The following is a 10,474-nucleotide window of genomic DNA, read 5'->3' as shown; positions in this document are numbered from 1 at the left end:
AAACGCGAAGCCGCGGTTAGCGCCACCGACATGGTACGCGGCGCCGGTCGCCTGGACGCCAATCGCGCAGTGCAGTTCAAAGCCCTGGACACTGCTTGAAAAAACGTTTTTTTGCGTTTTATCAAACCAGCATGTTGCTCGTTTTTATTTGTATCTTTTTTTTTTAATTCTATTTAGATTATCATTGATTGCGTTTCAGCTCTTGAACTCAGGCTTTCCAGTAAGGTGTTCGGGGCGTGCGTTTTGTGTGACTTTTGAATACGGTGCGTGCTACCGTCATGGAGTCACTGTGCGTGCCGGCGGATTGACTTTACAAGTGAGTACTGAACTTCGGTGCTGTTTCTGAGCGCCTCTTTGACAACTTAATTCGCGTAGGACGGTGTTTGCGATAGAAAGTCAAGATTACAAAACAAAAGGGTGGTGCAACGATATTGACTTGGAATGTTTTTCACTTTACACTAACCTACTGGCACGCGTGGGACCCAAGAACACTCGGACGCAACACTAGTGACCTAAAAAATCTTGGTTGTGCGATAATTCTGTAAACCCTGAGATGGGGAACGATAAAAAAACGGACGTTTTTTTTTATCGTTCCCGATCTCAGGGTTTACAAGATGTCGATTAATTACCAGCTCGCCTGCACTCTCTCACTGCTAATAATTCTGAGACGAAAAGTGAGCCTTCGGACCCTACAAGATCATTCGCCGCCTTGGGGGCTTGAACTACGAGGTGCTCTCCGGCGAAAACGGTCATCTAGACGCGACCAGTTACGACCCTAAGTGGTCCACGCAGTTCGACCCAAGCCGTTCTACGCACGTTAGGATTCTCACGCTGCATGTTTATTTCGGCTCACCGCATTTTAGTTTTTGTTTATAGCCATCCATTTTTGTTTTCCTTTCGTGTTGCACCCGGACGAAGCGCTTTTAAGCGGGAGGAAGGGACAATACCGCCGCAGGGCCGAGAAAGCAACGCTCGGTCACGGGCTTCTAGAAGGTTCGCGTTTATTCTTGCTCCAGAAGTAACTTTTATGTTGCATTAAAACTTGGGTTTGGGCTAGTTGGTCCATTACTGAATAAAAGGTTAAAAAGCGCGAACAAACGAGGACAATAAAGAAACACGGACGACAGGACAGGCGCTTCACTCTCAACTGGTTTTTATTAACACCATTGTCACCTATATATACACATTGCCCAAACCACATCGGGATGCACGTGATGGCGGGATCTTGGTGTACACGATGAAAAAGGAAGGAGCTCAGTGCAGAAGAAATATGTTGCATTAAAACTTGGGTTTGGGCTAGTTGGTCCATTACTGAATAAAAGGTTAAAAAGCGCGAACAAACGAGGACAATAAAGAAACACGGACGACAGGACAGGCGCTTCACTCTCAACTGGTTTTTATTAACACCATTGTCACCTATATATACACATTGCCCAAACCACATCGGTATGAAAAAGGAAGGAGCCCAGTGCAGAAGAAATATGTTGCATTAAAACTTGGGTTTGGGCTAGTTGGTCCATTACTGAATAAAAGGTTTTTTAACCTTTTATTCAGTAATGGACCAACTAGCCCAAACCCATGTTTTAATGCAACATATTTCTTCTGCACTGGGCTCCTTCCTTTTTCATACCGATGTGGTTTGGGCAATGTGTATATATAGGTGACAATGGTGTTAATAAAAACCAGTTGAGAGTGAAGCGCCTGTCCTGTCGTCCGTGTTTCTTTATTGTCCTCGTTTGTTCGCGCTTTTTAACCTTTTATTCAGTAACTTTTATCATTTTTTTCCTGCTTTCTTGTTCTCGAAAGTGCCTGTACATTCTCGCCCCGAACGCGCGACGCTCCAACCTTCTGGGCCGAATATTCTAAATGGTGACGCACATTTTATAAGGAGCTACGAGGGCCTTGTCGAGTAAGTCTCACAGTCTCGCTCTCGCTTTCTGTTACGCCGCCAAATCGCCGCCCGCTTTTCTGCTGCCTCAACGTTCGTCCTTTATTTGGCTTGGAACATGTTCTCCGATTAAGCCTTTATTTTCAGTTCACTGTTTCTCCACAAGTCACCTTCATACGTGACAATATTTTGGATTCAGTCGTGTTCTTAAACACGACTGCCGCTTGATCTACACCCTAAATAATCTTGCTAATTTTTTTTTTGTATTTATGTGTATGCCAATGTTTTTACATGCGTATTTTTAGCCTCGTGTTTTTAATGTGTGGCTTTCATCTGCATGCCAATGCTATTTTTATATATATTTTTATCATATTTTTATTGCTCCCCGTTTTATTTAATGTGTTACTGTAACACATAATAAATAAATGCACAAATAACTTTTTCTCGAAACACTTCACTGTTTTCATTTGCGGTCTTGCTTTTTGTTTTTCAAGACCATAGTTTTTTCTATTATTATTCGCCTTGCACAGTTTTTTTATTTGTAACATTTCTCTTTTATCTATTCAATACTCAAATCATTTATCATTGCCTCACCAACTGTTACAAAACATGCTAGTGCCCAATACCTTTTTTTCCTCTGTCCTAATAGCGCCGTCCTTTGCTATATTGCAAGATTGTGTAGCGTAGCAATTTCACATGAACAAAAAACTTTTATAATGTTAATATCAACCCCCAACTTTGTCACAATTTGTTCTGTTGAAGGTATACCTATAAAAGTCAAGCAAGTATGAAGTCGCATTCAATTACCTCTTATTTTGTTTTCTAAGTTCACGTGTTTTGTTCTGTTTAATGCATTGCGATGAAAAGTCGAAGCGGCAGTTATAATTTTATATGAACAAAAGGGCACAAAAATGTCGCATTTCGATGCTATAATTTTTTTAAGAGCGATTGGAGAGAATTTGTAGGGAAAAGAAGGGAGGTTTTCTGACACGTACATTAAAATGCCAATACCACTTTTCGTACTTCTAGCGAAGCGAATGACGGATTAAATCTCAACTTATTGCTGTATTCACTATACAGTCCAGACTTTGCTTTTCCTACTTCCATTTTTTTTCCTGAAGCCTAAAAGAGACTTATGTAAACATAACTATGCATTCAACGCAGTTGTTATGGTTTTCAGGAAGCGGCTGCATAAAAAAAATGTTGACTTCTTCCTCACTAATTTTTCAGAGCGTGCTTTTCTTTAATAGAAGTCTGTCATTTCTCTGGTAACTATGATGAATTATGAGTACAATTAGTTACTGCGCAATGCCAAATAATTGCTTCAGCGTGCTATTTATAAAAAAATATTTCCATGCAATTAGAATCAAGGCTGATTGTGGCAATGATTTTTATTCAACCTACTCATTCTTCGGTGCGAGGACGTTGTGTTGTTGGGATATATGTACACTTGCCAAAAACATCGAAATCTGGATCGTTTGTGGGAGGGACTTCAAGGGAACATTCGTAACCTGATTGGCAAATGTCCCGTAGACGAGGCTTGCAGACTTCATAGGGACACTGAAACAAAAGAAAGCATGTTTATCAGTGAGAAAGCATGTTTATCAAAAGAAGGCATGTTTATCAGACTCAACTTCGGTGCTACTTCGATAATATAATCCCGAACCTTACTTGCATAGTGCTCATTTGGGGCAGGCGCAGATCAATATGTTGTAAATAAATCTACGAACAATAAAGTTCCCTTCCCCCAAAAAGTCTGCAAAATAGTCTAGCACATTGAGATAAAATTCAGACAACAGAGCAGCCACTGCAGATTCGATACAGCTATATATTAAGCTATCTCCTTGTCAATACGCTTCTTACTCTTGCGAGGCATTTTGAAGACTGCGGCACATGCAGTGAGCGCCCTGTTCCCAAACATGCTGAGGTGAGCAATGTGCAAAGCGAAGCGGCAGATGTACTTTACAATCCTGAAAAGGTGATGAGGACGGCATCTACACATCACTCTTTACCACACGCGCATGCATTTCGATGTAACGACGAGATTATGTCTGTAAAATCCGAGGGGGGGGGGGGGGGGGGGGGGTCGGGTCTACCGCACTTTAAAAAGCATTTGGGTCAGCTTTTGTTTCTACATCTTTCGATTTTGTTTTTTCTGTCAACCTGACTTGCAGTACATGTTAAATCTGGGAGTTTCATGGGACCTGTTTATTATACCCCAGCCCGTAGCGTACTCGACTGACTAATGGCAAAAACATATTCCTTAAGCTTATAAAATAATAAATATAAAGTGTTTTGAAGATTAATAATGGCGAATCTTGAAAATGTATAAAATTTATTAAGTTAATTCACACGGTTGTCGTTCCCTATCTATGGTGACCTTTGAGAGCTGGCTGTTATCTGATTTCTAAAAGGTTCTAAACTAACTTACACATTCTTTTACGTGTAAACCACTCCAAAAAATGCTTTCTTACACCTGTCAATTGAGATTTGAAAGACCAAAAGTTTTACTTCTTAAAATACAAAAAGGTAAGAAAATTTTATTATGCTTTCGATATCGAGTTAGGCGTACACACGAATCAGGGGTCAATCCTTGTAGAATTCGTGCGTCTTCAAGCTAAATTGACAAACAATAAAGTGATAGACCTATACTGTGAATTTGTAATAGGGATAGCAATATAATTCAAATAGACATCACATGCCACGTCTATCAGAACGCGACAAATGTAGAACAAATAGCATTATTGCAATTGTTCTTGTTTCATTCCTAAATCAAGTTACTTTTTTTAAGCGTGCAACGTTATAAAATCATTCATTCGGGACAGCAATTGAGATGTTAAAGGGTAACTCGGGTCAAAAGTTGAACTAAAATAAATGACTGATATCGCTTTACGGAGACTAGATATCAGTACAGCCAAGATATTACCGTAATGAAACAACCGCGAGCCACGCTAAAACCGACATCACAAAAGCTACCACCAGCTTCTCAGAGAGCATTGAGCAGGTTGGCTGTTTGTGAAGCAACCTTGTGCCCCGAAGTCATGTTCGTACTCAAGGGGGCTACTTGTTCGTACTGCCATTTTTCTCGACGTATTTTTCTGCTGCGTTTTCAATCCACCCAGCGGACGACTTCTGCGTGCTGTGTTATTTTTTAGCGGCCGTAGTTTGTAAGTGCTCCGCAGCGATCGTGTACGAAGAGGGTCGACTCCCCGCTTCTTCAAGCACGTCGTGGTGCAGGAGGTGGTATTTACTGGTGACCATAGTTGAGTCCGTTCCTGCTCACCGCGAGCTTACAACTGGCTTCCACACGCTTCTGCAAAATGCATTCCGAACACAAAAGATTTTAGTTCTCCTCAGAAGATACGGGGAGGCTCGTTCTGAGCCGTCACTAAGCCTGCGTTCATCTTGGCGAGCTCGCTTTTCGGCCGGCAACTTTATGAAGTTGTATTTATATTTGCTAGAGATGGCTTGATATTTACGAAACAAACAATAAAACAAGCGTAGCATCTTACCTGACTGATCGAAACTTCCCTTACGACTAGGCCATTCGTACATTTTGCGGTGCCGCTGTACTAGCTTTGTGATACATGATGGACATGCATTTGATCAGAAGGGCTGCCAGCATGCTCGAGCTGGTATTTTTGGTTTGGCCGTGTACCCCCGAAACAAAACTTTAAAATAAGATATCTACAAAACTAGGCAAACCATCGAATTAAAAATGATACCTCGTAATTCAGAGATGCTTTCTTCGCGAAAAACTGTCGTAAAACTAAAATCGAGAAAAAGTACCTTTGAGGTTCATTGATTGGCATTGCGTCTCACAAAGTGAACAGTGCAAAACGTGACGTGTCTGTGAGAACTGCATCGCGCGCATTGTACAATCAAAACATCCAAGTCGGGGTCTTTTGGAGATATAAATCTGCTTCTTAAATGGCATCATTGATTAAACTTCTTTTATCAGAGGTTCGTCACATTTCCTTGTGTGAATGTTCCCAGAATCTTGAAAGCAGCTGTTATCTCCTCGATTTCCTATTTAGCATAAAGGCTGACAATCCATCCGATATTTTATCTCGACTTAATGTTCCTCTGTCAGCTGGTATAGCGACATATTCGCCAGTGTATTGTTGAGGTGTGCAAAATAAATAGACTGTTATTTTGTGTGAAATTCGGAAGTTAATAATAGCCCAACCTTGAAACATCGGTGGCAGCAACCACAATGTGTAGTGTAGTTGCCGCACTCGCAGTTGCCGGCCCCGGCAGGTTGTCTGCAGTGAACCTCAGAGCAGGTAGGGCAGTCCAGTATACTTGTTCCGAGGATGCTAATATGAACGAATGGAAGTGAATTAAAAAAAAATGAAACACGTTTATAATCCGCTGTAACGCCGAATTAGAGCGCAGCTCTTGAGAAGGAGGGGAGAAGGGTACTTAGGATGAGAAGGTGTAACGTCCCCCATTACTAACATGGGTGTGGATTGACGTTTGCTTAATGCGAGTTGCAGAGAATGCACTTCTTTGGTGAGAGCATTGCGCGTAAATTTGGCGGGATTTTAGCGGGGCAATTTTTCCCCCTAACTTTAGCGGGGAAATGTTTTCTGCTAAATTTAGCAGTGAAGTTTTTTTCCGCTAAAGTTAGCAGGAAAATTTTTCCCGCTAAATTTGGCAGGGAAATTTTTCTCCATTAATTTGGCGGGGAATATTTCTCCGCTAAATTTAGCTTAAAATTTTTCCGCTAGATTGAACGGGGAATTTTTTCGCGCTAGATTTAGCGGGGAATTTTCCCGCTAGTGACGTCACGCGTCCCGTATTGCACAACGCGGTTACGCCGAAAGCGGCGGCGACGGCGACGCCGTTAAAGCCGGAAACGGGCGCCTAAGATCTGCGCTCTAAAATTGTGGCGTACACTTTGTTCACTTTTCTATACTGCGCACATATATGTTTTGGAGTGTAATTATGTCAATAATTCTTTCAAAATAATATATATGTTCTATATTCTACTCGTTGTATACTCTTACCATATTGTCGAAACTCCAACCAGCACAAACAAGCACAGAGTCGTCTTCATTCTTGGTTTTGTAGTCACTAAATTAAAACAAGCAAACGTACAACTGCAGTGACATATTTTTTCATCAAAATTAAAATTAAAATAAACACAATTGCTTGCAAAACTTCCCGCGAGAAAAATAACTGTACGACCTACGGTGTTCAGAACTTTTTCCAGATACAGTGCTCTTTCCAAGTTACAGCCTGATAATCAAATCGCGTTTAAATGTAATTAAAGTTGAAAACTAAGCGATGTTGAATATAATAAATTCGCCACGGTAAAAGTAATAAAACAAAAATGACACTGGAAAAAAAAAAGTATTTCGACGGAGTAACGTTATCGACAGCGGTTGACGCCAGGGGACCAGTGAAAGGGGACAATTAGCAAATTAGTTACCTCAAACGCACCAAGTAACTGTGTTCGTAAAAATAACTTTACCTTGTACCTTAAATTAAGAGATCTGTTACCCGACCTTAAAATACTTTAGCAGTTGATAAATTTTAGGCAATTAGATCCTGCTTCACGCGTTGTGCTCCGCGGCAGAGCAGAACGCGAAAAGAAAACATAAATTAAAACAGCCTTAACCACGGTGGATGAAGAGAGAAAGAGAGAGTTTGCTGATCAAGGCCAGCCAAGGCGGCAAATATCCGAACGGGTTTCGTGCGTCTTCCGGCAGGGGCACTGCAGGTCTAACGGCTCTCTCGCAGGCGCGGTCGCGCAACATTTTATGCTCCGTTTCGCTTCAAGCCCAACCGCAGTTGCCGCTACGATCCGATCTAGAGTAGAGTTCCTGTACAGGCTCCCCACGGGTGCCAGAGTTGCACGTCTGTTTTCCACGTGCCACCTCGCTGCGATTCGCCGAGATCCAATCACGTGAGGAAAAGACTCAAATGCTGTGCAGGAATGCAGACGTTGCACGCGCCCTAGCGTACGTTCACCTGCTTTTGGGCGCGCCGCGCACCTCGAACGCGCGGCGCCGCGATTCGCCGAATTCAGTGACGTGAGGAGCAGGCTCCAAATGCTGTGCAGGAAAGACTGTGCTACGAGGATGAATCCGCCACTCCGGCTTCTATAGAAGAACTCTAATCTGGAGCAGCGGGAAAAGTGCAATGTCGCGAATCGTTTTTGTGCGCTTGCTGTCACATATTAATCGAATCACGCGCAGAGAATGCGGCGCGATCCTGCGCTTTTTTCCATCCATGATTGGTTTGCCCGATGATAGCAGAGCCACAAAAACAAAAAAACGCTGTGACAATACACTTTTGGCTCCCCTTGGTTGGCTCCCTCTGAAGGCGCCACTGCTTACAGGGATCAGACTTAAAGTCAACCTGAATGGTATAGCGCGGCATCTAAACAGGCGCGAGTAAGGACAGCTCCTCGAGTGACTATCCCGGGTCCCCTACCACTTTATTCGGACTGCACCATCTCAGGGCGCGTGTCGGGAATGCGAGTGGAACTTCCTTGACAAGCTCCTTCTATGGCGAGGTGGGACCGTTTAGGCATCTCTCGATTCTTCTACCCTGGCCTTAACTTTATCACTCATAATCCACGAACGCCTCGCAACTCAGCGGTAGAAATGAAAATGCCAACGCTTTCCTGCCGACGTGTGCCACTGACAAGCTGATTATCTTTTATTTGTACGGTGCTCAGCTGGCTCAGCAAACTGTAACTTATCTGGTGGGAGGGCTATCCTCGCGGCAATCGAAGAACTGTTCCGTGACATAGCACATAGTAAAACAGCCCGAGCGGGGAAGGCCGCTCGCTCAAGAACAAAATCTTGGCTGGACCATGGACACCGCAGCACGTTTGCCTGACTGGCAGTCTACGCTTGCTGCCACTCCTTACATGGAGGTTCCTAGGTGGCTGCATACCTTTTTAGCGATTGGGAGATCATTTAATATATGCATTTCTTCTTTCGAACGGATTAGCCATCCAATAACTGACGATTTTAGTAGTCACCTGAGCCAACACCTTGTAGAAAAGAAAGCCTAAGTGCTCAATTTTCCTGCGTCACTGACAATTCGCACTGCAGGCCACAGAACGGACACGACTATGGCGTTAGCTTTCAGATAGAACTCGTGTCCAGTCAGTGAGAACACGAATCTAAGCCGAACCCGGACGCCGTAGTCGTGTCCAAGCTGTGGACCGCGGTGGCCTTTTTCAGTGGCGCGAGAAACTTCAGTGCTTGGGTTTTCTTATATGGAAGATATTTCATAACCATTGTAGTGCGAGAGATTAGGCAAAAGCGGAAATCTCTCGCAAGGCAAACTTGCTACTGTCCCCCATTCAACCGCGATTTCGCTCTTGAGCGAGTGGCCTCTCATGCTCGGGCTGCTTCACTGAGCGCTACGCCATGAAGTATAGACCTTCTCATTTTCTTAGTTGCCTCACTGGCGGATAGAGGGCGCTTATGCACTCGGCGCCATCAGGTTGCTTCAATTTGGTTGGTTTCGGTTTCAACGTGAACGCGGCTATGTTGCTGTTTTACGTTCTTTTTTTTTGCTCAATTTTGTGATTCCAATAGTTTCTTTGTAGCACACAACAAATGAAACAATGATATTGAGTCACTTTGAGGACTACGAGATGTATTTTAGCCTAAATTGCGGGTTTTTGTTTACCAACTCCTTTGATGTAGCTGATAATGGTCGGGTGCGAAACGCCTGACTGATGTACAGGGAAAATTACCATCGTCTACAGCCGTACCCGATGACACCAGTTTCCAGAAAAACAAACTAATGAAGAGACTAACACGTGAATGTGAATAAGCATATTGACGGCTCGATCAGCAATGTGCTGAATTGGCCAGAAGAGATGAACTCGCGAGTTTACTACTCACTGTTCGGTTTTCGTGGGCAACCAACCTTTAGTTAACTTCGCAGACTAAAAACGTATCGTGTAATAATAATAATAATGCTTTATTCGGTTTCTAAAACCCGGGCGACAGTGAAAAGGCTATTGCCCATGCCATAGAGGCCCACTGTACCCGCTACACAGACATATATACATAAAAAAAAATATATATATATACATATATTTATATATATACATACATATATATATAAATCGTTGTACACTAGGATTTTCGGATAATGACGCAGATAAATGGTATAAACAAGTAGTATCGTCTCGGCCTATTTTTTTTTTTAATTCAGTACTCGAGCTTGTTTTGACATGCCGAGTAGGAAGTTTCTTATATTGTCAACCCTGCTATAGTACTCATGAGCAGCGTTTTGCAATATTGGCCCTAGGAAAAACAATATTTTTTATGAGCATTTGCTTACTCAAGATATGTTATAACTTATAAGTGACAGGCCCGTCAAATTAATTCTGCATTTTTCTTCCGTAAAATTGGCCAAATAAAATTAAAGGTCAGAGAAAGAAAAATGCCTCGGAAAGTTTCGCTGAATTCTAGCGCTAGGCACCACTTTACGAACTTATGTGAACAAATATTATTTTTTTTGAACTGATTCGCTCTGTAAACTTAGCCGTCGCCAGCCACTAAAAGTGAACCTCTATGCACCATCGACAATCCTGGACTAAAATAA

Source organism: Ixodes scapularis, unplaced genomic scaffold, assembly GCF_016920785.2.
Source record: "Ixodes scapularis isolate PalLabHiFi unplaced genomic scaffold, ASM1692078v2 PGA_scaffold0__279_contigs__length_252992795, whole genome shotgun sequence".
NCBI classification, from domain to species: domain Eukaryota; kingdom Metazoa; phylum Arthropoda; class Arachnida; order Ixodida; family Ixodidae; genus Ixodes; species Ixodes scapularis.
This window is presented reverse-complemented; position numbering follows the sequence as displayed.